The sequence below is a fragment of the Pleurodeles waltl genome, chromosome 7 (genome assembly GCF_031143425.1).
Source record: "Pleurodeles waltl isolate 20211129_DDA chromosome 7, aPleWal1.hap1.20221129, whole genome shotgun sequence".
Lineage (NCBI taxonomy): Eukaryota > Metazoa > Chordata > Amphibia > Caudata > Salamandridae > Pleurodeles > Pleurodeles waltl.
Window position 1 is genome coordinate 927,901,375 of NC_090446.1, and position 26,935 is coordinate 927,928,309.

Below are 26,935 nucleotides of genomic sequence, written 5' to 3' on the forward strand. Positions count from 1 at the left end.
TGCCCTTAATGGTTGGTTTTCTGTTCCTGGCCATGCCGGCTTGCCCATTGTGCTCCTGCACCCTCCCTCCTGCCCTTCATGTTTTGCTGCCTTTGCTCATGCTGGCCTGTCCTCACTGGTCACCTTGATGCTCCTGACCCTTCCCCCCACCGTCAGTTCTCCAAGTGTGTGCCGTTGCCTTCCCCCTTCTGCTCTCCTTGGTCTTTTGTGCTTTCCCTATTTGCCCTCCATGTTCAGCTTGCTGTCCCTTGCTCCTTCCCCTGGCACTCAGTTCCTCATATGCATGTTCCTGCCACTTCTCACCTGCTTATCATGGTCAGCTTGCTGCCCATGCCAGTCTCCACACAGTAGTTAGCTTATTGTCCATGCCTCAGGTCCCTCTCCCATTCTGCATTCTCTTTATGAGTGCCTCGGCCCCCTCCTGCCCTCCTTTTGTGGTCTGTTGTGCTGACTGCCCATGCCAGTCTGCCCTGAAAGTTCACCTTGCTGCCTGCTACCTTCCTTGTGTCCTCCCTGGTTATCTTGCTGCCCATGCCAATGTCTGCCTGCCCTTTGTGGTCCGGTTGCTACCTCTGTCCCACCCTGCCTACCCTTCATTCTCTGTCTGCATGCACCTGCTCCACCCGTCTGTCCTCCCTGGTCAGCTTGCTGCCCCTGGCCCCATTCTCTCCATTTTCTCTCTGCATGTCCCTGCCTCCTCCTTCCTGGCCCTCCCTGGTTTATTTTGCTGGCCCTGCCCATACACCCTCTCCCCATTATTCTGTTTTCCATGTGCATACCCACTGCCCCCTACATCTTGCCCTCTGTGGTCTTCTGTGGCATAAATGCCAACATTTTGAAACAGAAAAGAGGAACATAGTGAAAAAAGTGGGTAATATATTTCCCCCATGACTAACATTGAAACAGAGGCAATTTTAGGTGGGAATATAAATCCACTTTTGACTTTAAAACTCAAGCGTCTCCCACCAGAATCTGGTCTATTGGCTTGTATGCAATGTACTGCCTCTGCTCTTGCCAGGCTTCTCTTCATGGTCAGCATGCTTCCCCATCCTTCCCTACCTTCTGTACATCATCTGTGTGACCTTGCTCCCTTTCAGCTGCCCTTCGTGGTTAGCTTGCTGTCCTTGCCTATGCTGGTCTGCCCTCTGTGGCTAGTTTGCTGCACCTGCCCCACTCTCCCCTGCTGTCCATTCTCCATATGCATGCCCCTACCCCCTCCCTTTTGTCCTCCATTGTCCATTGTGCTGTTATTGCCCATGCTGGTGTGCTCTTCATGGTCTACTTGCTGTCCCTGCACCCTCCTTTCTTCCCTCCGTGTCCAGTTGTGCTGCCACCATCCCTGCAATCTGCTTGCCTCATTTTAGTTTTCTCAAGCACTAACCATGATTTCCAAAACACAAATTGACCACCCCCATTCTGTTCATTTCTGAAGGAAATTCTTTAGGTTGTACAGCTTTGAATCCATCAAGATGGCTTCATGCTTGCTACGTTTTAGTCATAAAATCAAATGTAAGCACTCTAGTTGTTTATTAGAGCATTGTGAGAAGCTGAAGTAGCACACTGCGAGGTGGGATTTTAGAATGCTGCTGCTGGTGTTGGAAGTACATGTTCCAGTCTGCATACCAGAAAGTTTTAGTGACAACGATGAAGAATAGTCTGAGAATTCATAGAAAATGTGTCCTCGTTTTAACTTTCTAGAGCACTAATCATAAGTTCTATGACAAATGAACTCCCTCATTTTTTCATTTCTGAATAGAATTCATTAATTTTTACAACTTTGAATACATCAAGAGGGCTTTCAGTGTACCATACATGTGTAATAAATACAAAATATCAGCAAGTGTCAGTGCTCTAGTTGTTCATTAGACCACTGTGGGAACCGCAGGACCAGAGTCTTCCAATTAGGCTCCTCTTTCTTAAATGTTTATTAAAGTATTTTTTTAACAGCAGACCATCATATTAAACATATCAAACAAAAAACTACATTTCCCATGAAACCAAAATGATGTCACATTCCATGTTCCAATCACCAAGTGTCCTGGGGCATAAATAACCTTGACACCATATTAGTGCCTCTTTCCTTGCTGCTGTAGCAAGCCAGTTAAATGTTGTTCATTTCTTTGTTGTCCAAATATTATTGCCAAACCGCTATTGCCACTGTCATTGCCTTGAATGTCTTACTTGTGGCCATATACTGAGGAGACCACCCACAACGTGCAGTCTTATTTTTGTCTTGCTACTGTCAGCGCACACACACTGGCAGTAAGTTAAATCTCTGTCTGTCCCAAGACCATGCCGCTCACTCTCAGCAAGCAAAGCTGAACTATTCCGCCCTATGCACACTGCATCCTTTTCCTTTGAATTATACAAGAAGAATGACACCTTCTCTGACAAATTCTGTATCGCTCCTCCTATACCCTGTGTGGAACTTAGGAAGTAGAATTCAAAGACTATGGGAGTTTTCACAGTGGGCCAGATGGTATCGTTGATACGGTTGGGTCTATTTGTCGACAATCATAGCCTTCTAAGTGACTTACCATCCACAAACTCACTACTGTGTGTATTACGCCTTAAAATGGCAGAATTCAACCAAACAAATGAGGATATGTATAAACAGTACATGGATGATGAATAATTCCTAAAAGACAGCCTTCTAGAGGCTTTATATAATTCTGTTCAACAACCTGTAAACAGAGCACTAGCAGTGGTCCTTCAAACCTATAAAAAAATAAATTGTGCAAATATGCCTAAATATTCATCTGACCATACATACCCCTACATTCTACATGCAGTCCACTGAACCAGTTTCCAGGAAAGCCCAAACCAAAGTAAACTCAGATGAATGGCCTCACACTATAGCCTTGGATAAAGTATCTAAAAATATGATCTCTGACCACGCATACTCACTGTTCGAACTGTCCATTAGTAACACTTACTTTCCTAAACATGTGATGGACAATGATTCTGATAAGGCTTTCACTCACTCCTCCCAGACAATGCACAACGCAGCTCAGATAATAATCCTAAATGAGGGAAATTGACCTTCTCTATCCATACTAGCATGACTACATATGGGAGACCTTCAGACTCCCTAAATTTTCTAGATTTTGACCCTGATAGTATAATCCACCCCCAGTCCGTGGACTGGGCTCCAATCACTCCAGTGACAGTGTACACACAAACGAGACTGCACACGAGCTATGATAAGGTTCATAATCCACTGTGGCTCTAATGCTCTAAACCTGTCCTCCCATGCCGGAACTAGATCCGAACCTGACGATCTTTCTCAAAAGATCCTCCAAGGACCCTAAAAAAGGCATCAACGTGTCATGGAGGGGCTGTCAAGACAAGATTTTGGATCTATCGGGGCATCTCTGTAAAATCTTGGTGTTAGTTATTCAACCTAAGTAAACAGGTTCTACAATCATTCCTGGCCTAATGGCAGACTATAATCCACCTCCAGTCTATAGACTGGGCTCCAATCACTCCAGTGATGTTGTACGCACAAACGTGTCTGCGCAAGAGCTATGATAGGAAGGTGTACAATCCACTGCAGGCCTAATGCCCTAAACGTGACCTCCCATCCCGGAACTAGACCCAAACATGGCAACCTTTCTCAAAAGATCCTCAAAAGGCATCAACCGGTACTGTAAGGCCTGTCGGGACCAGATCTTGGATCTATCAGGCCCTCTCTGTAAAATCTTGGAGTTATCCATTCAACCTAAGGAAACAGGTTCCACAGTCGACTCTGATATATTGACGGACTGTGCACAATGTGTGCTATCCTAACTAGGGAACACAAATTGTGCAATCTCAATGGAATAAAGGATATAGATTTTCTTCAAAATAGAGCTGAAAATACATCTTAACATTTGTAATATTGGATAAAAGCCAAACCTCACTCCAAAAAATCTTTCATTCACATCTTTTTAGCTGGGCAGTCTGATACAGAGGCCAATCGTCTGGCCGAGCAACCATGCAGAGCCCTTCTAGATGTTTCCAATATAGACAACGTGGTTGGTCAAGCTCCACCCGAGGATCCTTCTTCTCCTCCAGAGCCTGGATTGGTTGAGGCTGCTTTAGTAGAGGGGAGTCCGTTCTTCTTCAAGCTTCAACACAAACTCAGATAAGAATCATTCTGGCTTTCTCAGTGCTCCTAGGGGCCAGGATAAATGCTGTTTTGACCAATTGACAACAACTGAAAAATGATGCATGGATCTTGGAAACCATACAAGGTTTCAAGTTAGAGTTCTATGGGTCCCCCAAACAGGACCAAATTCCTCAACATCTCAGTTTTTTGCCATAAAGAAGATAATTTTATAGAGACAGAAATTAATTAGTTGCTGATAAAAAATGTCATATGCTAGATTAAGCTGGATCATTCCAGGTTTCACAGCAACATTTTCTCAATGACCATGAAAAGTAGGGGATACAATTTAGTGATCAATATGAAGGAATTCAATAGCTATGTACTTTAGCACCACTTGAAGAGGACATATCTTCTCAAAAATCTCCTTCGAGACAATGATTAAATGGTCTGCCTCTGTTTGATCTTTCCTTCATACAGGACCTTCTCACAATTCTTTTGGAATGGGAAGAGTACAAATTTAAGGTTCTCCCATTTTCCTGTTCTATCTTTCATTCCCCTGTGGTGTTTCATCAAGATGATGAGATCCATAGCGAAAGCTCTTTAAGCCTGGGGTGTGAGAATAATAATTGATCTCAATGACATTCTTCTGATGGCCAAGGACAAAGACTTAGGCCCTCATCATGATCCTGACGGTTCGGCCCGCCATGCCGGCAGTGGTGGCTGAAGCCGCCCGCCGGCATGGCGGGCCGAACTGCCATATAATGCACTTGGTGACGGCCGCCAGCGGCAGCCGTCACCTACCGCCAGGCTCCCACCGTCAGGCAGCCTGGCGGCGGGGTGAAACACCATCCGCCAGGGTAGCTGCGCTACCCTTCGGATTATGTTTCATTTCCCGCCAGCCTTTTCCTGGCGGGATATCCCACCAGGAAAAGGCTGGCAGAGGGGGTGCCCCTGCACTGCCCATGCGTTTTGCATGGGCAGTGCAGGGGCCCCGGTGCAGAGCCTCGTCACTGCCCGATTTTCAGGCATGGATCTGCGGGATGGGTGCAACTGCACCTGCCGCACAGAGTCATTATGGAGTCGCCGTCAATGTCCCGGCCGAGCCTTTCTGTGGGCCGGCGGGCGGAAACAATGTTTCCGCCAGCCGGCTCTCAGAAAGGTTCATTATCTGGCCGGCGGGGTTCCAGGGTCACTGGCGGTCAGTGTTTTGACCACCAGCATGAACATGGCCGTTGTTTCCGCCGTGTTCATAATGACCCCTTAGTGCCAATGTACTTGACCTGGATTCAATTTCTTTGAGAGTTGGGCTTCATAGTGAATGTGAAGATATCTCTGTTGACCCCCCCTCCCAGTGCATAGATTTCTTGGGTTTGCAGATCAATTCTGTGATTGCTCAATTGTCATTGCATACTCACAAAGTGAAAGCAGTGAAGCAGGAGCTCAAAGCTACCTTGAGCAAAGACAGAGTGTCACTGAGAGTTCTGGCTAGAATTGTGGTACTAATGGCATCCTCCATTCTAGTGGACTTCACGGGTCCTCTCATTACAAGACCACCCAGAGACTAAAAATCCCACATCTTGAGACATGCGTTGCTCATTCAGAGGTGGTCTAACTGTCCATCATGGTCACTAGATCACATGACCACTTGGAATGGCACAGCCATATTCAGCTCACAGTAGGATGTTATAATAGAGCCAGATGCCTGTTGCTGGGGCTAAGGAGCCAGGTGCAGAAGTGTTTCCACAGGATTGCCAAAAAACATTTTTTTTTTTTAAATATGTTTTTATTATTATATCGGCCAACAGGCAACATTAAAGAAAGATACAGGTAATTACAGTTTGCTCCAGGGAATAGATACATTGAAGTTTTCTTGGTTTGCCACATTTCCAATTCCTGTGCAGGAGCCTCCCCCCCATGCGTACACGGACGCGCGGGAACCCGCGCTTCCGTGGGCAAAAGGGCAATGAGATAATGTACATATGAGATGCATAATTGGCACACCATATGAGGTAGCAGTAGAAAGAATTAAGGGTACAGAGGAAGGAAACAAAGAAAAGAGCCGGAGCGGGTTGAGTGAGCGCCGCCGGGGAGGGGGTAGGGGGGGAAAGCAGAGGAGAAGAATTAGGTGCAGGGCAGTACGGCCCCCCACCTCAAGGTCTGACAAGCCAGCTCCCTGGCCAGGGCCGCGCTGCCACCCCCACAGCCCAGGAGTAATTCAGGGGGAGGACCGGGGGCCCAGCCCCCACTCGGGGAGAAGGCGATGGCGTGGCAGCCCCAGAGCAAAAGAAGCACCCACGGCAGCTGGACCCGTTAGGGCAGGCCATGTAATTAAGTCCGCCGACCCCCTAATAATATACCTGGGCTGTCCTCATAGGCCATATCTCGGTTACGTATGTTGGTTTACGACTTGTTGTGTGTGTGACAATGAACACTTGTGTTGGTGTCTTCATTTAAATATCGGGTGTTGTCTGTTATCTACTATTTTCAGGGAGGACGCTCGTCATCCTTGCTTTCTACCGCAATCACGAAAGAGTTCCAAGTGTCCAGGCCCTTGACCAGGATTCCTTTGTCCAAGAGGAGCTGCAGTGTCTGCGCTTCAGCTTTAGCCCACCGTAGCAGCTCAGCCCACCACTGGACAATACTAGGGGCGCTCGGCGCTTTCCATTGCATGGCTATAAGGCGCCTGTACATCACCAATGCTAGGGCGATACATCGAAGTGTTTGTTTGCATTTTGTGGGACACGGTCCTATGCCCAGTAAGCATAATTCGGGGCTGGGAGTTAGTGTAGTGTCTGTCCACTCGGCTAGCAAAGTTATGTCATTCCATATGTTTCGGATTGGGGGACAGTCCCATGTCATATGAAAGAAAGTGGCTTCTGCGGTTCCGCATCTGGGGCACGACTGCAGCGACCGGGGGAACATGTGCGTTATGCGGTGTGGCAATAGGTATGTTTGATGCACATAATTGGATTGTGTGTATCGGAAGCGGGGGTTACGTGATACTTCATAAATAATTTTCATAGCTTGGTTCCATGAGTGTTGTGTTAGGGGTTCTGATAGTACATAGTCCCATCTGTTTATTGCTTGTTCCTGTGTATGTTCGATATGAGTGGTGAGGGGTTTGTATATATTCGATACGCTTATTGGGGCGGTTATGCTTTCTTGCAAATCGTGAGGTATGGGATAATCATTAGGTTCCGCGTGGCCGCTATTCCACCGTGATCGTATTACTTGTCGTACTGCTCCGTAGGCTATGAAGCCACCTTGTCCTAGGGTATATTTGTCGGCCAGTGCCTCACATGTTTGGAGTTGCCCGTCATTATATATGTCACCGATTGCACGTACGCCTCTGTCTCCCCATACGCTCAAACCCATCTTGGTTGCTATTTTTGCAAGTTTCGGATGAGCCAACAGTGGGATCCTAGGGGAGTATTGTGGGATTTTATCGCCTAATAGTGCGAATCGGCCCCAGACCCAGTGCGCAGTAGTCAATAAAATATTGCGTGCGTGCTTTGGGCACTCGCGGTTCATGAGATAATGCAATACCTCGGTACTGCTGAGATCCGATAGAACCCTGTGTGTTTCTAGGATTGCCAGAAAACATACTTGGTTTCCACATAAATTGCTTGAATCTTCTTGTAGAATCTTTCGCGATAAAAACCATATCCCCTCACAAAACAAACTGCTGTGTACTTCTCTGACTAGACAAAGTGTCAGCAGCCCTGTACATAAACAAACTGGGAGGCACCAAGTTTAAACTCTTACCTGAACTATCAAAAGACTCTTGGCACTTTTGTCTCCAACACAAGATTTCGGTCAGAGGGGAATATCTTCTGTGTCAGTATAATGTGATTGCTGACTAGAACTCGAGACACCTCCAGGACTCCAGACTGACTGGATTTGATGGTCTGGGCCACGGACACCTTTCTACAGGATTAGAACAGCCTTCTTCAATATGTCTTTCCTCCATTTGTAATGATCCCCAGAGTAACAGGTCAGGTGAGGAATCAACAAGCAGAGTTGATTTTGTTGACGCCCTACTGTAGAGCTCAATTGTGCTAGAGATTTCATGCAGCTCTCTGATACAGATTCCTGTGTTTCCAAATCTTTGGCTGCACCCATTGAAGTACCGTCATCCTTTGATACTCCTGGAACAATTACATCGTATGGCCTGGTCAATCAATCAATCAATCAAAAAATTTCTTAAGCGCACTACTCACCCGTTAGTGTGTCAAGGTGCTTAGGGGGGATAGGGGGGTTGTTGCCATTTACTGCTCAAAAAGCCATGTCTTGAGGTGCTTTCTGAAAGTTAGGAGGTCCTGGGTCTTGTGTAGGTTCGTGGGGAGGGAGTTCCAGGTCTTGGCGGTGAGGTGGGAGAAGGATCTGCCGCCGGAGGTGGTGCGTTGGTTCCGGGGGACTGTAGCGAGGGCGAGGTCAGCGGAGCAGAGCTGTCGGGTTGGTATGTGGAAGTTTACTTGTTCGTTGAGGTAGGCCAGATCAGTGTCATGGAGGGCTTTGTGAGGTGTGGATGAGGACTTTGAAGATGATCCTTTTGCTGATGGGTAGCCAGTGTAGGGATCTGAGGTGGGTGGATATGTGTTAGTGGCGAGGGAGGTTGAGGATGAGACGTGCAGCTGGGTTTTTAATTTGCTGGAGTTTTCTTTGAAGTTTGGCTGTGGTCCCTGCGTAGAGGGCATTGCCGTAGTCCAGTCTGCTGCTGATGAGGGCATGGGTGACCGTTCTTCTTGTTTCTAAAGGAATCCATTTGAAAGTCTTGCGTAGCATGCGAAGGGTGTTGAAGCAGGAGGACGATATGGTGTTGATTTGCTGGGCCATGGAGAGAGATGAGTCTTGCATGATGCCAAGGTTGCGTGTGTGGGTGGTGGGGGTGGTCTGAGGGTGGTGGGCCACCAGGAGTCGTCCCATGCTGTCTTGTTGGAGCCGAAGATGATGATTTCCGTTTTGTTTGAGTTAAGTTTGAGGTGGCTTGTTGTCATCCATTTGGCGATGTCGAGGAGTCCGGCGTGCAGGTTTATCTTGGTGGTGGCTGGGTAAATTTCAAGATTCCTTGGCCCCTGCAAGAATAATTGTAACAATCTAAATCCTTCATCAGACAATCATGAGCAATTTCCACCCACAAACGATATTCTTTAGCCTGACGTTTGGGTTGGTGCGATCAACTGAATGTGGATCCTTTTGGGCCTCCTATGCAATTTGAGATAAATATTCTGTCTGACTTAGCTGTGAAAGGTCTGGCATATACCTCTGTAAATAATTATCTTTCAACCATTTCATATTGACATTCCCATACTGAAGGGAAACCAGTTGAAAAACATCCTCTGGTTAGAATTCCTCTAGCCAATCCTTCTCAAACAAAATACTTACATCTATGGGACATGAATGTCATTTTGAAGTCGTTTCTGGCTTGGCTGGCTAACTCAGATTTATAAAAGAAACAACTTTCTGCCAAATTAACAATGTTACTTTGCTGGTCATGCAGGTGACTTTCTGATATACAAGCGTTGGGTGTACCAGGTAGGCCTTGTCCCCATAACAGGCTCTCTTTTGCTATTTCCAGACAACCTAAAATCTTCTCCTACGTCTTATATCCCAGCTTTCCTGGTAACCCTTCAGCTTTCCTGGTAACCCTTAATTGTGCTTTGTTCAATGTCTTAAAGAATAGGAACAGTGCACAAGAATACTCAGGCAGAATAATAGGAGGCAAATGTTGATTACACTGCAGAAGCCTTATAAACCTGTTCCATCTAATACATTGGCTAGATGAGTGCAATAATTAATGTCAGCAGCAGGCATTAATGTCAGCAGGTTTGGCCTGATCAATAAGAGGTGCTATGGCTTCTAAAACGTTTCTATTAGGCTCCAGATTGATCACTTGAGTCTACTTTTAAGACTTTTTTATTATAAACTTATAAAGGATGTGGCCTCAGTGATGGTGGCAAAGCTTTAAGCAAGCATAATCTGAAGTTTCCTGTCATAGAAGTAAAAACATTCCAACTCAAGCATCTAGAATTTTTAATTTTATTAAGTGCTTGGAGGTGAGGGCTATCTCACTTTGAGGAAATGTATGTTGATCATGTTTCCCATGTATCTCTGTTATACTCACCCACATGTTGCATGTAAGATGGAACTCAATATATATATATGATATTCTATATGGCTGTGATAGAAGTTACAGTGGTGTTTTCTCATTTTTCGTCCAGGTACTGAGCAGAAACAAGATGAGACTTTCCCAAAATGATGATTGACGTAAGGGATACTTTTTTTTAAAGATATTTTTATTGAGTGCTATATATGCATATGCATTAGCATAAACCTATTCCAATTTTACGAGGCATGCTGTTAAGTACATATATAATAGTTATCAGTCCGCCCCATTCAGCCCATGTGGACCATATATCCCAGTATTAAATTCCATGTTGTGTTCCCACCTCCCGTGTCCTCCCTTCCCCCACTGATTCACCCGTTCTCCCCTGAAACGCTGCATTCTTCCTCCTCATTGCCCACGTTATGTCACATCTTTTGCTGTTGCTTATGAGCCTCATAGCTATCAGCTCCAGCACCTATGAAATTCTGTCCCCTGTTGGTTGCTAGTACTCATGGGCTTTCAGATATTCTCAAATCGTGTGAATCAGAGTGCCTCTCATACTTTAGCCCCTCAGGCAGTGGTCAGTAGCAATCCTCCCCATCCAGAATCGTGTGTACTGGTGTAATATGCCCTGTGAAGTAGTTTTAGTTAAGCAAAAACCTGCCCTGATTGCTGTCTCTCATGGGTACCGACATGAGACCCCCCAGTCATCATCTTCATGTCTGCCAGCTCCCTCTCTCATTTGTCTTTCAGTGTATCTAATGATGGAGGTCTATTTTGAAAGTGAGTGGAGTCAATCTGGGATGGGACATGGTTCATCAAGGGGGCGCCCAGCACCCTGTACTCCAGCGGAGATTCTTCCTCCACCTCAGCTCTAAGGGCCTCCCATCCTCCCAGAATGTGTTAAAGTAATTGGCATCACAGGAATTAACTTCCTGTTAATTCATATTTTTTCTACAAGACTGAGATGGAGATCATTTCCCCTCATGCCAGACATCTCCTATTTTAGAGATTCCAGGAAGGTCCCATCTCCTGTGGTCCTCTATCCCCTATAGGTCACTTAAGTGATCCTATTTCCCAAATGGGTCTCTTCATGACCATGGCTGTTAGCTGAGTCAGGGGGGCCAGCCCTGTGCTCTATATAATCTCCAGGCATAGCACTCCGGTGTCACTGACCTTGTGTCTGCCCACATAGAAGGCTTGTGTTGCATCAAGAAGGCCCAATCATTAACTATTAGCATTTGCGTGGTGCAGTAGTATAGGCAGAGATTATGAAGAGATATTTCCCCATCTGTGGGTCATTTATTCAAGGTCATTAGAGCAAATCTAGGCGCCCCTCTCTCCCTCGCTAGTACTCGTGTGACTTTATCTACAGACCAAAAGTAATTTTCTAGGACCTCTAAGGGGGTGTTTTGCAGGAAACACAGGAATTTGAGTAAGTAAACCATTTTATAAATCACCACTCATCCCAATAAAGAAAGAGGGCATTTCCTCCAATGTTCTACATTGCTTCTGTAAGTATCTAGGATCCTTTACAAATTTCACTGAAGGAAAAGGTCATGATTCAGCTTTATAAAGATCTCCAGACACGTAAAACCCTGAGTCTCCCATTTGGGGGTTGGGGTATTTCTATTTTTGGCCCAGCTTACTGTCCACGCACGGGCCGTAAGTTATCCATTTGGACCAGTTGTTATGAATCCTGGCATAAGAGCCACAAATCATTGGGTTGTGTAGCACCCTTAGTAATGAGCATGGTGGGTCCTCCAAATACAGTAGAATGTCATCTGCATAAAGCAAGATCCGAGTCCCAGTGTAGGCCGCAAAGCACTGTATCTTTGCATATTCAGGCAGCTAGAGTTTCAAGCACCTCCTCAAAAGACCGGGGGAGGCAGTTGTCAGCCCTGTCTTGTGCCCGTGAGCAGCCTGAACTCCCTGGAAAGCACACTGTTGACTTTAACCATGGCTACTGTGTCCCTGTACAGCAACCTCACCCAAGCCAGAAAACTCATACTGAAGCCTATCTTATGAATGATGGCCAGCATGTAGGTTCACTCCAGGGAATCAATGCTTTTTCAGCAACTAGGGCTAGCAGGACTTCAGGGTCACTGAGTCTATCCCTACACCCCAAATACCCTGCCGGTCACCTCAGGTTATGCCTCATCACCCTGTAGGGCATGAAGCCCAATGGGTCCAGGACCACCAGGTAGTCCACCACCTGCATCAAAGGGTTTGCCAGTACCCTCACCAATATCTTTGTTTCCACATTCACCAATTATAGTAGTTTATAGGAAGCACAGTCCTCAGGCTCCTTCCCCACTTTCTGAATCGAGATGACCATCAATCTCCTAAGGTCCCTTGGGAGTATATCCTCCTCTTGGGGTCCAAGGAACATTTTGTGAAGCGGTCCCACGGTCCCACTGTGCAGGGTTGCGTGCTTTTAAAGAATTCCATTAGAGAGGGCCTGGTGTTTACCACTGTGTAGCTGGGTTATTGCCTCAGAGATCTCCACTTCTATAATCTCTGTTTCAACAGACAATCACTGCTCCATCTCTAGTCTAAGGGTGTGGATGTATTTGATTAAACTGTTCAGATCTCCTAGCAAATCACCAGTCCGTGCCCTGTGCAGGTCTTCCAAGTATACAGTGAAGGCCTGTAAATCTTGAAATGGATTTCCACCATTGCCACTATCACCATCCAAATTCTCTGTATCCCCATTTGCCCCTCCTTTTTTTTTGGTCAGACATACCAGAAGTTTCCATGTTTTACTGTCCAATTCATTTATTCTACCCTGTGACACTCAAAAGTGAGCTCTCTTGTAGATGTACATGGGCCCTGTAATACTATCTTCGATTCTGAGGGCCAGCTCCTGAGAATGGGAGGACACATATTCACTTTCCTTTCCCAACCCAGCAGATGCACCTCTAGCTCTTTCCTTTCCTCATCTCTCTTCCTTTTTTCACCTGCCAGATGGGTGATCAACTGACCCCTTGTCACCACTTTATATGCTTCCCACAGATCTAACTCAAATTTAACAGAGCCTGTATTATCATTGAAGTACATATCTGTATTGACAGCAATCTTATTAGTGTACCAGTATGTCAACTCTGATGCATCCAATCTCCATTACCCCATCAAGCCCGGTATGCCAGTCCATATATTTATGACTAAGGACCTGGTTTTGATATTGGTGGATGGGTTACTCTGTCCAACGGTGATGGATATCCCATCTGCTGAAATCTAAATCCCATTTTTTCCTCTGGGATTTAGATTTAGGCAGATGGGAAATCCGTCACCATTGTGACTGAGTAACCCGTCCACCAATATCTAAATGAGGCCCTAAGTGTGAGTGATATGATATTCTTCATGACAGAAAGGCTATGTGGCTGTGACACCAGGAGATAGTCCAGTCTAGACCTTGACTGCATGGTTTTGGCCATATGAAAGCACTGGTGCATCTCGGGTATTCTTTACACCAGAGGTCCATCAAAACCAGGGCCTCCACAAAGTTGGTCAACGGTACGTCAGGTCTCAGTCTCTCTTCAGACATTGTTATCCTATCAAAGTACCCCCTGCAGGGTCAGATTAAAGTCCTCTCTGATAAGTAGCAGTGCTTCTGGGGCATCCATTATGTAAGCTCCTAGAAGATCCAACCTCTTGATTGGTAGGCTTGGTGGGAAGTACCATGACCCCAGCACCAGATCCTCTCCATAGCAGAGCTCCTACACTGCCATCTGGCGTTCGTTTTTATTGACACATGTTCTGGAAACCTCTTGGACCTTGTTATGCATCCTCTAGTGGGGGTCGCACCTCACTTGGCTCTTCGGTTGTCCCCTGTTCAGAAGTGAAAGGGCCGGCCTACAGGGGATCCACTGCTGGTCCCCGCCATGAGGATTTCAAAGCCATGGTCCTCATTTCCTTGTCTCCTGCAGGCCAGTTCCCCAGACCCCCCACAAACCCCCAGCGAGACTTGGCCTGGGCCACAATGATGGCCACAATGATGGCTAGTCCGGGGAAGGCAATTACAGCCTTCCTGCAGGCACAAGCACCCCTACTTAGTGCCTCGGTCAGCATGAGTAGCAGTTCCAGTGGCCTGTCTGATCTTTACTTGGTCTAGATGGTGGGTAATACCTCCTCCTTTTAATCAATACATCTCTCTCACCTCCGTTCCCTGAAGGGAGGCGGGAGTATGGTACTTTGTCATTGATTAGGGTCCTATTCTTTGTGGCCATTCACATCTCAAAGCAGTCAGTGTACCCACAGGGCATTCTTACCCAGATGGTGCTCCTTTGAGGACCAAGTCCAATCCCAGTTAAGCCTCAGTAGCACACAGGGGGTGTCACCACTCAGTCCTCCTTCGTTGCAGCCCTCACAGTCCAGAATCAATAGGTTCTGCCCTGGGTGGAGGGTTATCGGGCTGCACCTCATCGAATACATATAGATGGCGGAGGCACCAGCACATTCTCCTTCCAGCAGTGTCCCCAGGTGCCATGCTACAAACTACAATGCATTCTGTTGGGCATCGCAATATCTTTGCATTAAAAATGGGTGTTATATTATCACACCTATATAAGAAGATGAATGTATGTTCTTAAAAAAACTGGGAGAGTATGAGCCTATACAGACCATTATTCAACACCCCCCAAACCATATCATTTAAATAAACAACACACAACAACAATTATAATTACTTGGTATATTCAAAGTCATATATCCAAATAATATGCACAAGTTTTTCCTATTTCACTGGCACCCCCACCATGGACAGTTGTTTCTTAATTAATGTGACTGCTAATGTTTCATTGATATTTTTATTGACGTTACAAAAGTTCTCATGAGTGCTGTAATATCTGGGATAATTAGCAGTGCGCAGGCATGAGTTATAGTTACCTTAGGGCCTGGGTTATATTTACTTGAAATAACTAGAATTATAACTGCTTAATTTCAAAGGTTTTGTGCTAGTAAATTCAGAATCTAACTATAACGTCCCTGTAACCTGCTTTTTTAAGTAAATTCCTATGTTAATTTTAATTCTTTTTCCTGGCTATAATGTCCCTGAAACCTTAGATTTTTTCAGTGAATTTCTATGGTTTTTTTAAGGGGTGTGCGGTAAACTCTGTCACGCCGCCGCCGGAGTTAGCAGAGTTTTGCCAACTCCGCCCTCTGCTTGGAGCACGAAGTTCAGCAAAAACTCCACCACCGCCACGTGGCGGAGTTTACCAGTGCAGTGGCACTTGCCCCTAGAGATCTGAGGCAAAAAGTCAAAACTGCTGACTTGAAAGGGGGCTCCTGCAGCACGAGGTGCAGTGCACGTGGCACTGCATTTCTGATCCTGCTTTATTCTCTCACTAAAGTGAGAAATACAGTTGCAACTCCGAGTGGCCCATCTGATGCCGGCTTTAATGTGCTGGTGCAGCTCTCCGGCTGAGGTGGCAGGCCGGTCTAGCGAGGATGAGTGAGAGGAAGGCAGTGGCGCTGAAACTCTGTCAGCAGAGTAGGTTCTTTTCTTTCTCACCTTCATTTCTGTCTCATTCTTCTGTGTGAAGGGACGCAAGTTGCACTCAGCTATAGATTATTAAAACAGCTTCAGCTTCACCAAGGGAATGGCAGTGAGGAGGTAGCATGGGCTCCCTGTCTTTTCCCTAAGCAATATTAGATGTCTGGCCATTTCAGAAGAGAAGGTCAAGTAAAGTGGGTGTGGGGACACAGGGACTGAGAGCATTACTCTGGTGCCCAGAGACAAGGATGGACCTTGACCACACATACTGCTTCCTTTTTAAGAATTATTTCCTTGTGCAGAATATTTTAATCTTTTGTGAGATGAACGCGTTATTCATAGAGACGGCATTTATTACGCGGTGCCTGTTCAGCCTATTGCTCCAGTCCACAACTGCCCCTCCTGCATCTGCCCCTCACCTCCCTGTCCCCACGCCTTAGCTCTCCCTCAGCTTCCCATTACCGCCACCTACTGAGTCTCCACTTGTTTCTGTGCTGCTGTCTTTGCCCTGTTGTCTGTGGCCCTGACTGTTCCCCAGATTTCTGCCCTAGGCTCCTGCCCTGCAGCCTAGGACCTTCAGTCTCTTCCTTGATACAGTCCTGCCTCTGTCCTCTCCACTAATGCATCAACAAAGAGAGGGACTGTGAGGTTAGATGGTCCAGTGTACGGTCTCCCGAATAGCTGAACATACAAACATGTGTACACTGTTCCAAACAGGCAAATGGTGAACTAGGGGAACATTAAAGTTCAGGAGCAAGAGCCCTCACACATCCAAGCGGATGTCATGCTTCATCATCGGGTAGCTCCTCGTGAGACCGGCACTGCAATGTCTGACGGGCTCCCCAAAAGGGGGCTCTTTGCCGGAGATCTTTTATAGTAGCAGCCGTGGTGGCGGACACTACAAGACCTGATGTTACCGGAAAGTACTGTTTAGTGGCAGGAGAGTGAATGATAAAAATTGGTTCGCAGTCCTAAAAGGCAGGTAGATTTAATTAATCAGGATAATAAGACTGGGACCAAGATTAAAAACATAAGGAAAGTGTAAAATGAGAAATAATGCTCAACCACTTTCAACCTGGTGTTGGAGCTGAGGGAAATTATCACAAGGCTCCTAAGACATGCAAACTAGTTACGCGACCCCCAGCGACCATGTCTTAGGAGCCTTGTGATAATTTCCCTCAGCTCCAACACCAGGTTGAAAGTGGTTGAGCATTATTTCTCATTTCACACTTTCCTTATGTTTTTAATTTTGGTCCCAGTCTTATTATCCTGATTAATTAAATCTACCTGCCTTTTAGGACTGCGAACCAATTTTTATCATTCACTCTCCTGCCACTAAACAGTACTTTCCGGTAACATCAGGTCTTGTAGTGTCCGCCACCACGGCTGCTACTATAAAAGATCTCTGGCAAAGAGCCCCCTTTTGGGGAGCCCGTCAGACATTGCAGTGCCGGTCTGACGAGGAGCTACCTGATGAAGAAGCATGACATCCGCTTGGATGTGTGAGGGCTCTTGCTCCTGAACTTTAATGTTCCCCTAGTTCACCATTTGCCTGTTTGGAACAGTGTACACATGTTTGTATGCTCTCCACTAATGCTCCATCAAGCCCCAAAATGTGCACAACACTGCATTCTGGCAATTATAGTTTTGCCTCTTAGTTCATGGTTTTTTATTTGATTATTTCATTTGTTGACAAGGTCCAGCGTGCTAAGTGTCATTTACCTGATCGTTTGTTAGTCTCAATGTTTCCTTTCCTCGTGAGTTGCCAGAGGGCAGGGGTCGGATTTTCCTTGTCATTGGCTAGGTCTCCCGTTTTTCGGCGCTGAGAGGGTGGGAGGATTTTTCAAAGGGTTAGTGGGACATTTCTCATGTGTAGGTTGTGCTGCACTATGGTGGCTCAGAGAGGGACAAGGGGCTGAAAAAAGTCTAGTCGATATTAAGAAAGGGGAGGGGAGAATGTGCCGCAGTTGAAGAGAGTGTAGGATCCACGAAGGTAGCTGCTCGGTCATCCAGGAACTGGGATAATGAAGTGAGATTATTATTATTCTGTTGAAGGGGGCTGCAGGAAGGGAAGGAGAATGAGGGACAAGGGGGAGCACTCACACAACATGCCCTGAAGAGATCCCAGCTTACTGCCAGAATCAGAACTACAGCTCTGCGCATAGTTCTTGTCCTTCCAGGCTCTGTGTGGAGATCCCATGTCACATGTTCAACAGCTCAGTTTGGGTATGGGCAGAACTCTGCAGAAACTCACAGAGTTTTACATAACTCCAAAGAATTCCACGTAGTTCAGTAGCTGTGTGAGTGACTTTGCCACAAAGGAACCTTGCCTGCCCTTTTATCTAACAACAGTGCACAGCTTTGCAGTAATTCTGTGATAACCTGAATCCTCCTATTGAGAGGCCAACAAGACTACAAAGACGTAATTCTCCTCCAAACCAGGGTCCTTCCTCTTGCATATTCTTCTTTGCTTTCAGGGAGAAGTCCTCATATTTCTCAGCATCAAGATTGCACCATCAAAATCGGCATGAAATGCACTGCTGGAGCCTCTTAGTAAACTCTACATTATCCTGGCGAAAGGAGGGAAGAGCTTTGTATAGTACTAGAATGGACAGTGTGGGGCCATGGGGGCGCAGCTTCCAGGTGATTTGCACATTTGCATACTTGTAGTAATATAAAGGGAGAACCATGGACTCTAGGGGAGTGGACAGTGTGCCTCCCCTCCCTGGGCTGATTTTGGCCCCGGGGATCCCATCCCCTGGGGCCCGGCCATAAACAAATGGAGGAGGGGGGCTGTGTGGCCCCCTCCCGAGTCAATTTTGGCTCACTGTGCAATAGGACTGTGGGGGGGACCACAAGGCCCCCACGGTCCCAACCGTCTTCCTGCTTCCTGCGGGAGCTACCTTGCTATTGCACACAGAGAGCTGCTAAACATGCAGCTCCCTGTGTGCAAGAGCAATTGTTTCATCTCTTTCCCTGCCCACATCTCTGCAGGCAGGGAAAGTGATGAAACATCTACTGCTAGCAGGCAAGAACACTTTAACAGCTCTCACCCGCTGGAAGCAGAGTGTTTGCTCTGACTTCACAGAAACTGTCAAACCTCCTGTTAAGTCAGAGCAAACAGCTATGTTCCAGGGGTGGGCACCTGGGGACATAGCAGGAACTGGGCCTGGGGGGGTGGCTGTACCCAGGGGCATTATTTTCTCCATGAGGTAGGCCATGTGGCCCCCCTCTAACCTTTAACTTAACCCCAGGGAGGTGGAGGTTTCCACAGCCGGGGGTCCGCATCGGATCCCCTTCATTATTTTATATTTTGGCCCCAAGCAGGTGGCAGTCCCCGGGGCTGTGCGAGGATCTTAAGGCCACCTGCATACATTTCAAATTTAGCCCTGAGGAGGTGGCAATCCCCGGGGCGTAACCCCCATTACAAATGACCATTTTGCTGCAGGAAGGTGGAAGTCCCTGGGGCATGGGGGGGTCATGCAGCCGCATATTTTAGTATCATTGGTGGTGGTCCTGTGTGTTAATACAAGCCCAGGGACGGAGGCCCTGTGTGCCCCCCTCTTTTTATAAGCCCCGAATGTCCCACCCAGGAGCAAAATAAAAGAAAAGGGCGAGAAACCGCCCTTTTTTTTTTTTTTAAACTGTTAGTCACCTCAGATATTACAGGACTCAGGACATCTTTTAAAACATCATTGATAATATCACTGTAACATTTGTTGTAAAATTATTCATTAAAAAGCTGTGCATCAGAGTGATTTAGACCACTAGTTATAGTTACTTGAAATAATTCTAATTGCTGAATTTCTATGGTTTTGTATGTTTGAATGTTTGACGTGTGAGCCTAACTATAATGTCGCTGTAACCTTTGTTTTTATATATATATATATATATATATATATATATATATATATATATATGTCCCCCAAGCTATTGGCTATTGTCTCAAGTGACCTTGTGTGTCTGTATTTTGGCAATGTGATTCTTCCTCGAGCATCCTTTGAAATCTGCAATCGCATGAATCCTGATGTAGAGTTGAGGATGTGACTACAAAGAGTTGAATGTCCTAACACCCACTCCTGCGGTTCTTTCGAGCCCAGGGGTCCACCACCTCTGCAGAGCCTAATTTGAATATTTGGAAGCGGGCCCCCCGGACCAACCAGCCCCCAGGCACCACTACACTGTCCTCCTCTCAGGCCATATACGGCCCCCGGGACAACCTCCCCCTAGGGCTGACCTATGCAAACTAAAGGAGGACGAGCCCTCCTGGAGCCATTTATTGCCATGGGGACTGCCAGCGGCCAGGGCCAGCTCTCTATCTCCTGGGGTACCCACCCTTGCAAGACAGCAGTTTGTTGTCTCTTGGTGGGAGCTTTGACAGCTGCTGCCAAGCAAGAGCAAACTAAGTCCACTCCCAGTGGGCGGGAGCAGGAAAACTGCTCCTGCTTGCAGGAAACTGACTTTGCATCTGTTTTCAAGCGAGAAGGAAAACAGATGAAAGGATTTCTCTCACACAGAGGGAGCAGCATTTTTAGCTGCTCCCGGCTTGAGTGAGCAATGCCGGCTCCCCTGAAGGTGGTGAACCGGCAGGGATTGCGGGGGCCTTGAGGCTCCCCGTGGTACCCAGATAAGTGGAATAGAACATCTTTCCACATTTTTCCAGGATGATAGACAGCTTACTAAAAAGCCCCCAGAGCACATTTCCTGCAGATTTTAGAGATGCGTTGTTGAAGAGGGTAATGGGGACTTTTACGCAGCTGTAGTGTGAAATATGCACTGTACATTTACCCAACGAGGTAGTACTTACTAATAAGCCAGTAGAAAGTATGGGATGGAAGAGAGAGTGACAGGACCACAGGGGGAGCATCAAGGCCCCCTCAGTCCTAGTTGGCTCCCCACATCCTGTGGGAGCCACCATTGCTTCTACAAGCAGGAAACTGCTTTAGGAAGCAGCTCCCTGCATGTGGAAGCAATGCTTTCATCTGTCTCCCCTACACACATATTTGCACAGCAGAAAGCAGACTTTGTTTGGTGGGAACTGTCCAGGCTCCCACCAAGCAAAAGCAAACAGCTATGTCCTGGGGTTGGGCACCATGGGACATAGCAGGAGCTGGCCCTGGGGGGTGGTTTTCCCCAGTGCCATCTGTGACTCCTCGAGGACGGCTGCGGGATGCCCCTCCAACTCTGCACATATCCCCATGGAGGTGGTGGTCTCCGGGCCTACTGGGGTCCGAAACATAACCCCTTTCTTATTTTTTTCAAATTTGCCCCGGGAGGTGGCGGTCTCCAGGCTCCAGCGGGACCGCGCGGCCCGAACTTTGAAATTGATGTGTGTCCCAGGGAGGTGGTGGTCCCTGGGGTTGCAGGGAGCTGAGCGCCCCCTGCATTAGTTTTCAATGTGTGTTCCAGGGAGGTGGCTGTCCCTGGGGTGCGGGGGCGGAGACTGCCCCCCCCCCACATTTAATTGGATTAGAGCCCTGGGGAGGTAGCAGTCCCTGGAGCTGTGGGGGGCCAGGTGGTTCCCCCATGTTTAGTTGCATTAGAGCCCTGGGGAGCTGATGGTCCCAGGGCTGCGGGGTGACCAGAGGCCACCCCCCGCAGTGAACATATTACTGCCCCAGGCCTTGCCCACCCAGGGGCTCCAGTGAAATGAGCGGGAGCCCATGCTTATTTTATTTTATTTTTTAATTTTCAGTGGATCCGGCTGAATTTTGTTTTGAAAAAATGTTTTTTGCTTTGGGCGGAGGGGGTCCCTCTGGGACCCCACCACCAGAGATAAAGGGTCAGGGCGACTCTACCCTGTCCCCTTTTCTTATTTTTTAACTTATTTTTCTGGAACTCGTCTAAAGCAGAGTCCCAAGTTGGCTACCAGCACTTCTTTGTTGAAGTTTTGGCAGCAAATCAGATATAAGCACGAGATCGGAAGTGTTCGCAAAGCCTTTGCGTCCCTATATATACAAATTTGGATTTTCTTTAATTTCTCTAAAACTACCAAATGGATTTACACCAAATAACAAAAAGGTCACTTTCTGGACCAAGAGCTACCTTTCTTCCAAAGTTAATGTAATTACGTCCAGTGGTTCGGGAGCTATCGCTGTTCAGAATCCCTATGGAAAAATGAATGGGGAAAAAGCATTTTGGGATCCCCCTGTTTCTCGGCCCCCACTTGACGGATCACTCCAAGATCAGACAGCAGCTCACATGAGTTGCAATATGTTTAGGAAAATTTTGTAAAGATTTGTCAACTGGCGCCAAAGATATAGGAAAGTCAAAAAACTTTCTATAGAAACTAGGGCCTAACTATAACTACCACCAATATGTGACCACCACTAGGTAATAACTATATAAGCTCAAAATATATATATAAAGATCCTCGGAAATATAATTAAAAAAAAACTTAGAAATTAATTGAAAAAACCAAAGGTTACAGGGACGTTATAGGTAGGTTTTGAATTTACTCATACAAAATCATAGAAATTCAGCAGTTGTAGTTAGAGTACTTTCAAGTCACTATAACTCACACCCTAAGGTAACTATAACTTGCACTCCCGCCATTCACAGCTTTTTCTTCAACAATTTGACTGCTAATGTTTCTTTATAGTTTTAAGGTCATTATAGAAGTTATCATGATTGCTGTAATATCTACTGTAATTAGCAGTGCATGGCGAGCCTTACAACAACCCAACTCCACGCTGCAGGGCCTGGTCTGTGACTAGGCCCAGTGGCTAACCCCCATAACAACCCAAACCTGCGCTGTGCACGGCCTTTGACCATGTGCAGTGGGGGTTGGCCACAGGGCCTGGCATGCGGCCAGATCCTGCAGCCAACCACACCCAACCCCACATGGCCCCCCCCTTCCTAGGCTGATCTCAGCCCCAAGGTGCCCAACCCCTGGAGCTCAGCCTACGCATCCCCCAGGGACCAGCATAAATATTTACTTTTTTTGGGGTGGGGGGCTGCTGGCCCTCCTCCCCAGGCTGATCCTGGCCCCAGAGACCCCATCCCCTGGAGCTCGGCCTACACATTTATGTTTAGTGAGGAGGGGGCTGCTGGCCCTGGGATCCCCATCCATCATATTGAGGCCTAATTATTTTTTCTTTTGTGGGGAGAGGGCTGCATGTTCCCGCACCTCTGGGGCCCAGCCATGTGATCTGGGTGCCCTGTCACAATGTTGGGGACCGTAGGAGGAATCTGAAGGCTCCCACGTTCCCAGTTGGCTCTCTGCCCCTCTGCCGGAGGCTGCATTGCTGACACAGAGAGGTATCTGCAAGAGTGGTCACTAGTAGGTAGGTATATTCAGGACAATGTTTCCATTGAAAAAGTATTTTTGACCTCCCTATATCTTTGGTGGTGTTCTGTAATTTTCCCAAAAAAAGTGTGCGGGTGATTTTTGTTGTGCATGGATAGTTTCAGGGTGATACGTCAAGCAGGGGCCAAGCAAAAAGGGGGGGCAATTAAGGAGAATAATTTCCCATGTTATTTCCAATAGGAGTTTTGAACAAGGCTACAGCCTGAACCACTGGACAGAATTACACCAAATTTGGCAGAAAGTTAGCCTTTGGTCCATAGACTATGCTTCTTGTTATTTGGTGTAAATCCATTCAGTAGTAGAGAAATGAAAGGAATACCGAATTTGTATATCTAGGGTAGTGGTTCCTCCCCGATGATTTAGTGAACAAAAGCAAGCTTGTGCAGAGCTCTGTTTGACTGCCAATACTTCAACCAGGAAAGCCATGTGCAAACTTGCCGCAAAAATGTTTTAAAAAAACAAGGGCCTCTGAGGGACCCCCTCCTAAGGCACTTTGAGCTCCGGGGACCACCACTTCCCTGGGGCAAAACAGTTGCTTTAACGGGAGAGACCTGTACAGCCTCCACAACAGCCCTGGGGAATGCCACCTTCCTTGGGCTAAATGAAAATGAGGAAGAGAGTCCGTTGTGAACCCCCAGTCTCTGGGACCGCCACCTCCATGGGGTAATTAATTACTATTAAGGACTTTGCGGACTATGACGTAATAGAGTGTATAAATTGGCACCTTAATGTGAAAGTATATTATGAACTACCAAGACCAGAATGCCTGTGTGGGTATAAAAGGCATGACATCGGATATCGCATTCAAAATAGACTCAGCCACCGTGATCAAGACCGGCAAAGGTTGAAACGCGTTGGTGTAATGCTGAGGTCAATAAATTGATTTGGAAATCGAAGCACCCAGGAGTGCAGTGTCTCTTTGGTTTGCTGTTAAATTGGGAGTACTGGTCATATTCCTTCACTGCACCAGCAGCAAGAGCGCGCCGTTTTGATGACCACTTTGTTTTTGGAATATATATATATATATATATATATATATATATATATATATATATATATACATACACACACACACACATATATACACTCTCTACAAATGGTGTGGTACAGTGTACACTCTCGTCATAGAGCAAAAAGTTTTTTGAGAACCTGCTTTTTTACTCATAGCTTCATATCTCACAAGAGATTTGTTAACTGTGAAGGGTTTAATACAGGATAAAGGTATGTTCTTGGCAGGGCATTAGTTATATAATTGGACTTTTGTGTCTGTAGGAATTTGGGGCCATACTTATACTTTTTGACGCACAACTGCGCCAACGCAGTTGTGCGTCAAAAAAGTTAACGCCAGCTAACGCCATTCCAAAGCACCATGCGGGCGCCTTATTTATGGAATTACGTTAACCGGTGCAGCTGACTGGTGTGCGTCAAATAAAATGACCCACACCAGGCAGCGCCGGCGTAGGGGAAAATGGAGCTTGGGCGTCAAAAAATGGGGCAAGTCAGGGCTGAGGCAAAATATTGGCCTCAACCCGATTTGCGCCATTTTTTTTTTACTCCCAACCCCCATTGAAATGACTCCTGTCTTAGCACAGACAGGAGTCATGCCCCCTTGCCCAATGGCCATGCCCAGGGGACTTATGTCCCCTGGGCATGGTCATTGGGCATAGTGGCATGTAGGGGGGCACAAATCAGGCCCCCCTATGCCACAAAAGAAAAAATAATAATAATTACTTACCTGAACTTACCTTAAGTTCCCTGGGATGGGTCCCTCCATCCTTGGGCGTCCTCCTGGGGTGGGCAAGGGTGGCAGGGGGTGTCCCTGGAGGCATGGGAGGGCACCTCTGGTCTCCTTCCGAGCCCACAGGTCCCTTAACGCCTGCCCTGACCAGGCGTTAAAAAATGACGCTAAAGCGGCTGGACGTCATTTTTTTTGACCCGCCCACTCCCGTGCGTAATTTTTGCATGGGAGTTTAAATAAGGCACACATGCCTTGGAGTCATTTTTTAGACGGGAACGCCTACCTTGCATATCATTAACGCAAGGTAGGTGTCCACGCTAAAAAAATGACGCAAACTCCAAGATCTTTGGCGCTAGACGGGTTTAACGCCAAAGTATAAATATGGAGTTAGCTTTGCGTCGGATTTGCGTAAAAAAAAATGACGCAATTCCGGGGCAAAGAGACTATAAATATGCCCCTTGGTTTTCTCTGAATAGTAGTGCACAGATTGAACACCGCCAGTTGGAAGCAGACTTAGAGCTTGATTTACGATTGATGGGAGTTCCGTCGTTCCTCTGTGGCAGCGGTTTCAAGCACTCCGTCAAGCTGACGGAATTCTGACCGCCATATTTAGAGGTATGGCGGCTGAACTTGCAGTCGTGGTGGACTCCAGTGCTGCCTAACATTACTCAGTTGCCATCAAGGTGGAGGGACTGTGCAGAGCGTATTTAGATTTCACCATTGTGCTGGCATTATTCTAGTGATGGGTACCTAACGGCAGGAGTATGTGGTGGGATACACTCAGCATTATACAATGTCTGTGGCTATTGGGTGGATGCTAGCAGCACACCCCGATGTCTTTTGGCTAATTGTGAACGCCTGAATACCACACTTTAAAATACACTCCATTTCAGACCATAAAATTTTGCCATTCCAGTGCACAACATCAGTTTGCTGCTGAATTTGCCACACCGAAGTCAGGTTATTTTCTTTTTCTCCCTCTGTTAAATTTTCAGTTTTTTTTCTTTCTCCTTAACTTGTGGGTCCCCTATGACATTCAATTTTATTTACTCATAATGGCAGGAAGGAGAAATCCCACTTTTACAGAGGGAAAATTGTCAGTCATGATAGATGAAATTATTAGAAGAGATCCCCAATTGTTTGGAGCTCGAGTACAAAATACAACCATATCTCAGAAAAGGCAAATGTGGTCCAGAATAGCTGACATAGTGGATGCTGTAGCAAACAACCTGCACATATAGGAGGAAATTAGGAAGAGATGGAATGACCTGCAGGAGCGAGTACATTCTTGCTTCCAAGCATTACCTTGAGGCCCAGAGGATGGGTTGTGTTCTCCCTGCCTGCCTTACAACTTTTTCCCTGGGAGGAGAAAGTCTTGCAAATCCTACATCCTGAAGGTTTGACAGGAATCCCTGATGGACTGGAGACTGGTAAGTTTCACTTTTGAATGTCTCACTAAATATAAATGTTGGTTTTCCTCTTAAGTTAGATAATGTGTTCTGCAGCTTTGTAAATCATAGAAACCCAATTTACAAATGTTCACATCTATTGTTATCATCAAATTAGTGGCATTATGGTACTACCTCTCGTTTTACTACTGGGCAATATGGGTGGTCAATATGTGTGTTGTTCTTCATTGATCATGTCTTGCTTTTGCTTGTTTTCCTGTTTATTTGAATGCATTTTGTTGTAGTCAACCCAACAGGTTAAATACTCCATCTATAATATCATGAAGGTCTGATGCCTGTAAGTGTTTTCTCACCTATTTAGCAAATGTGTGTACATCTTCACTGCATACATTGTACTAGGAATGTCCAACATACAATTTTCCAAGTGTTGTTAATGTTAAATTGAAATTACTACAACTACCATGACGCCTTATTTTTGTATCTGGAAAAAGTTTTGCAATGTGACATTGATAATTCTCTCTTTTCTTCCATAAATGCACATATGTTGAAGTTTTATGCATTTATCAATCTCCATTTTATGCTATGTATTAACGTTAGGAGTAGGCGGTGAATTCTGCTCCGCTGGCAGTGTTTTTTTTTTTTCAATATCTTTTATTGATTTTCAACCAGGAATAAACATATCCCACTTCTACCATATGAAATTCACCCCTACCTTCCCTCCCATTTCCACCCCCACATCCAGCAAACAATTAAATCCTTTCCGTTTTACAGAATGAATGCTGTACAGTG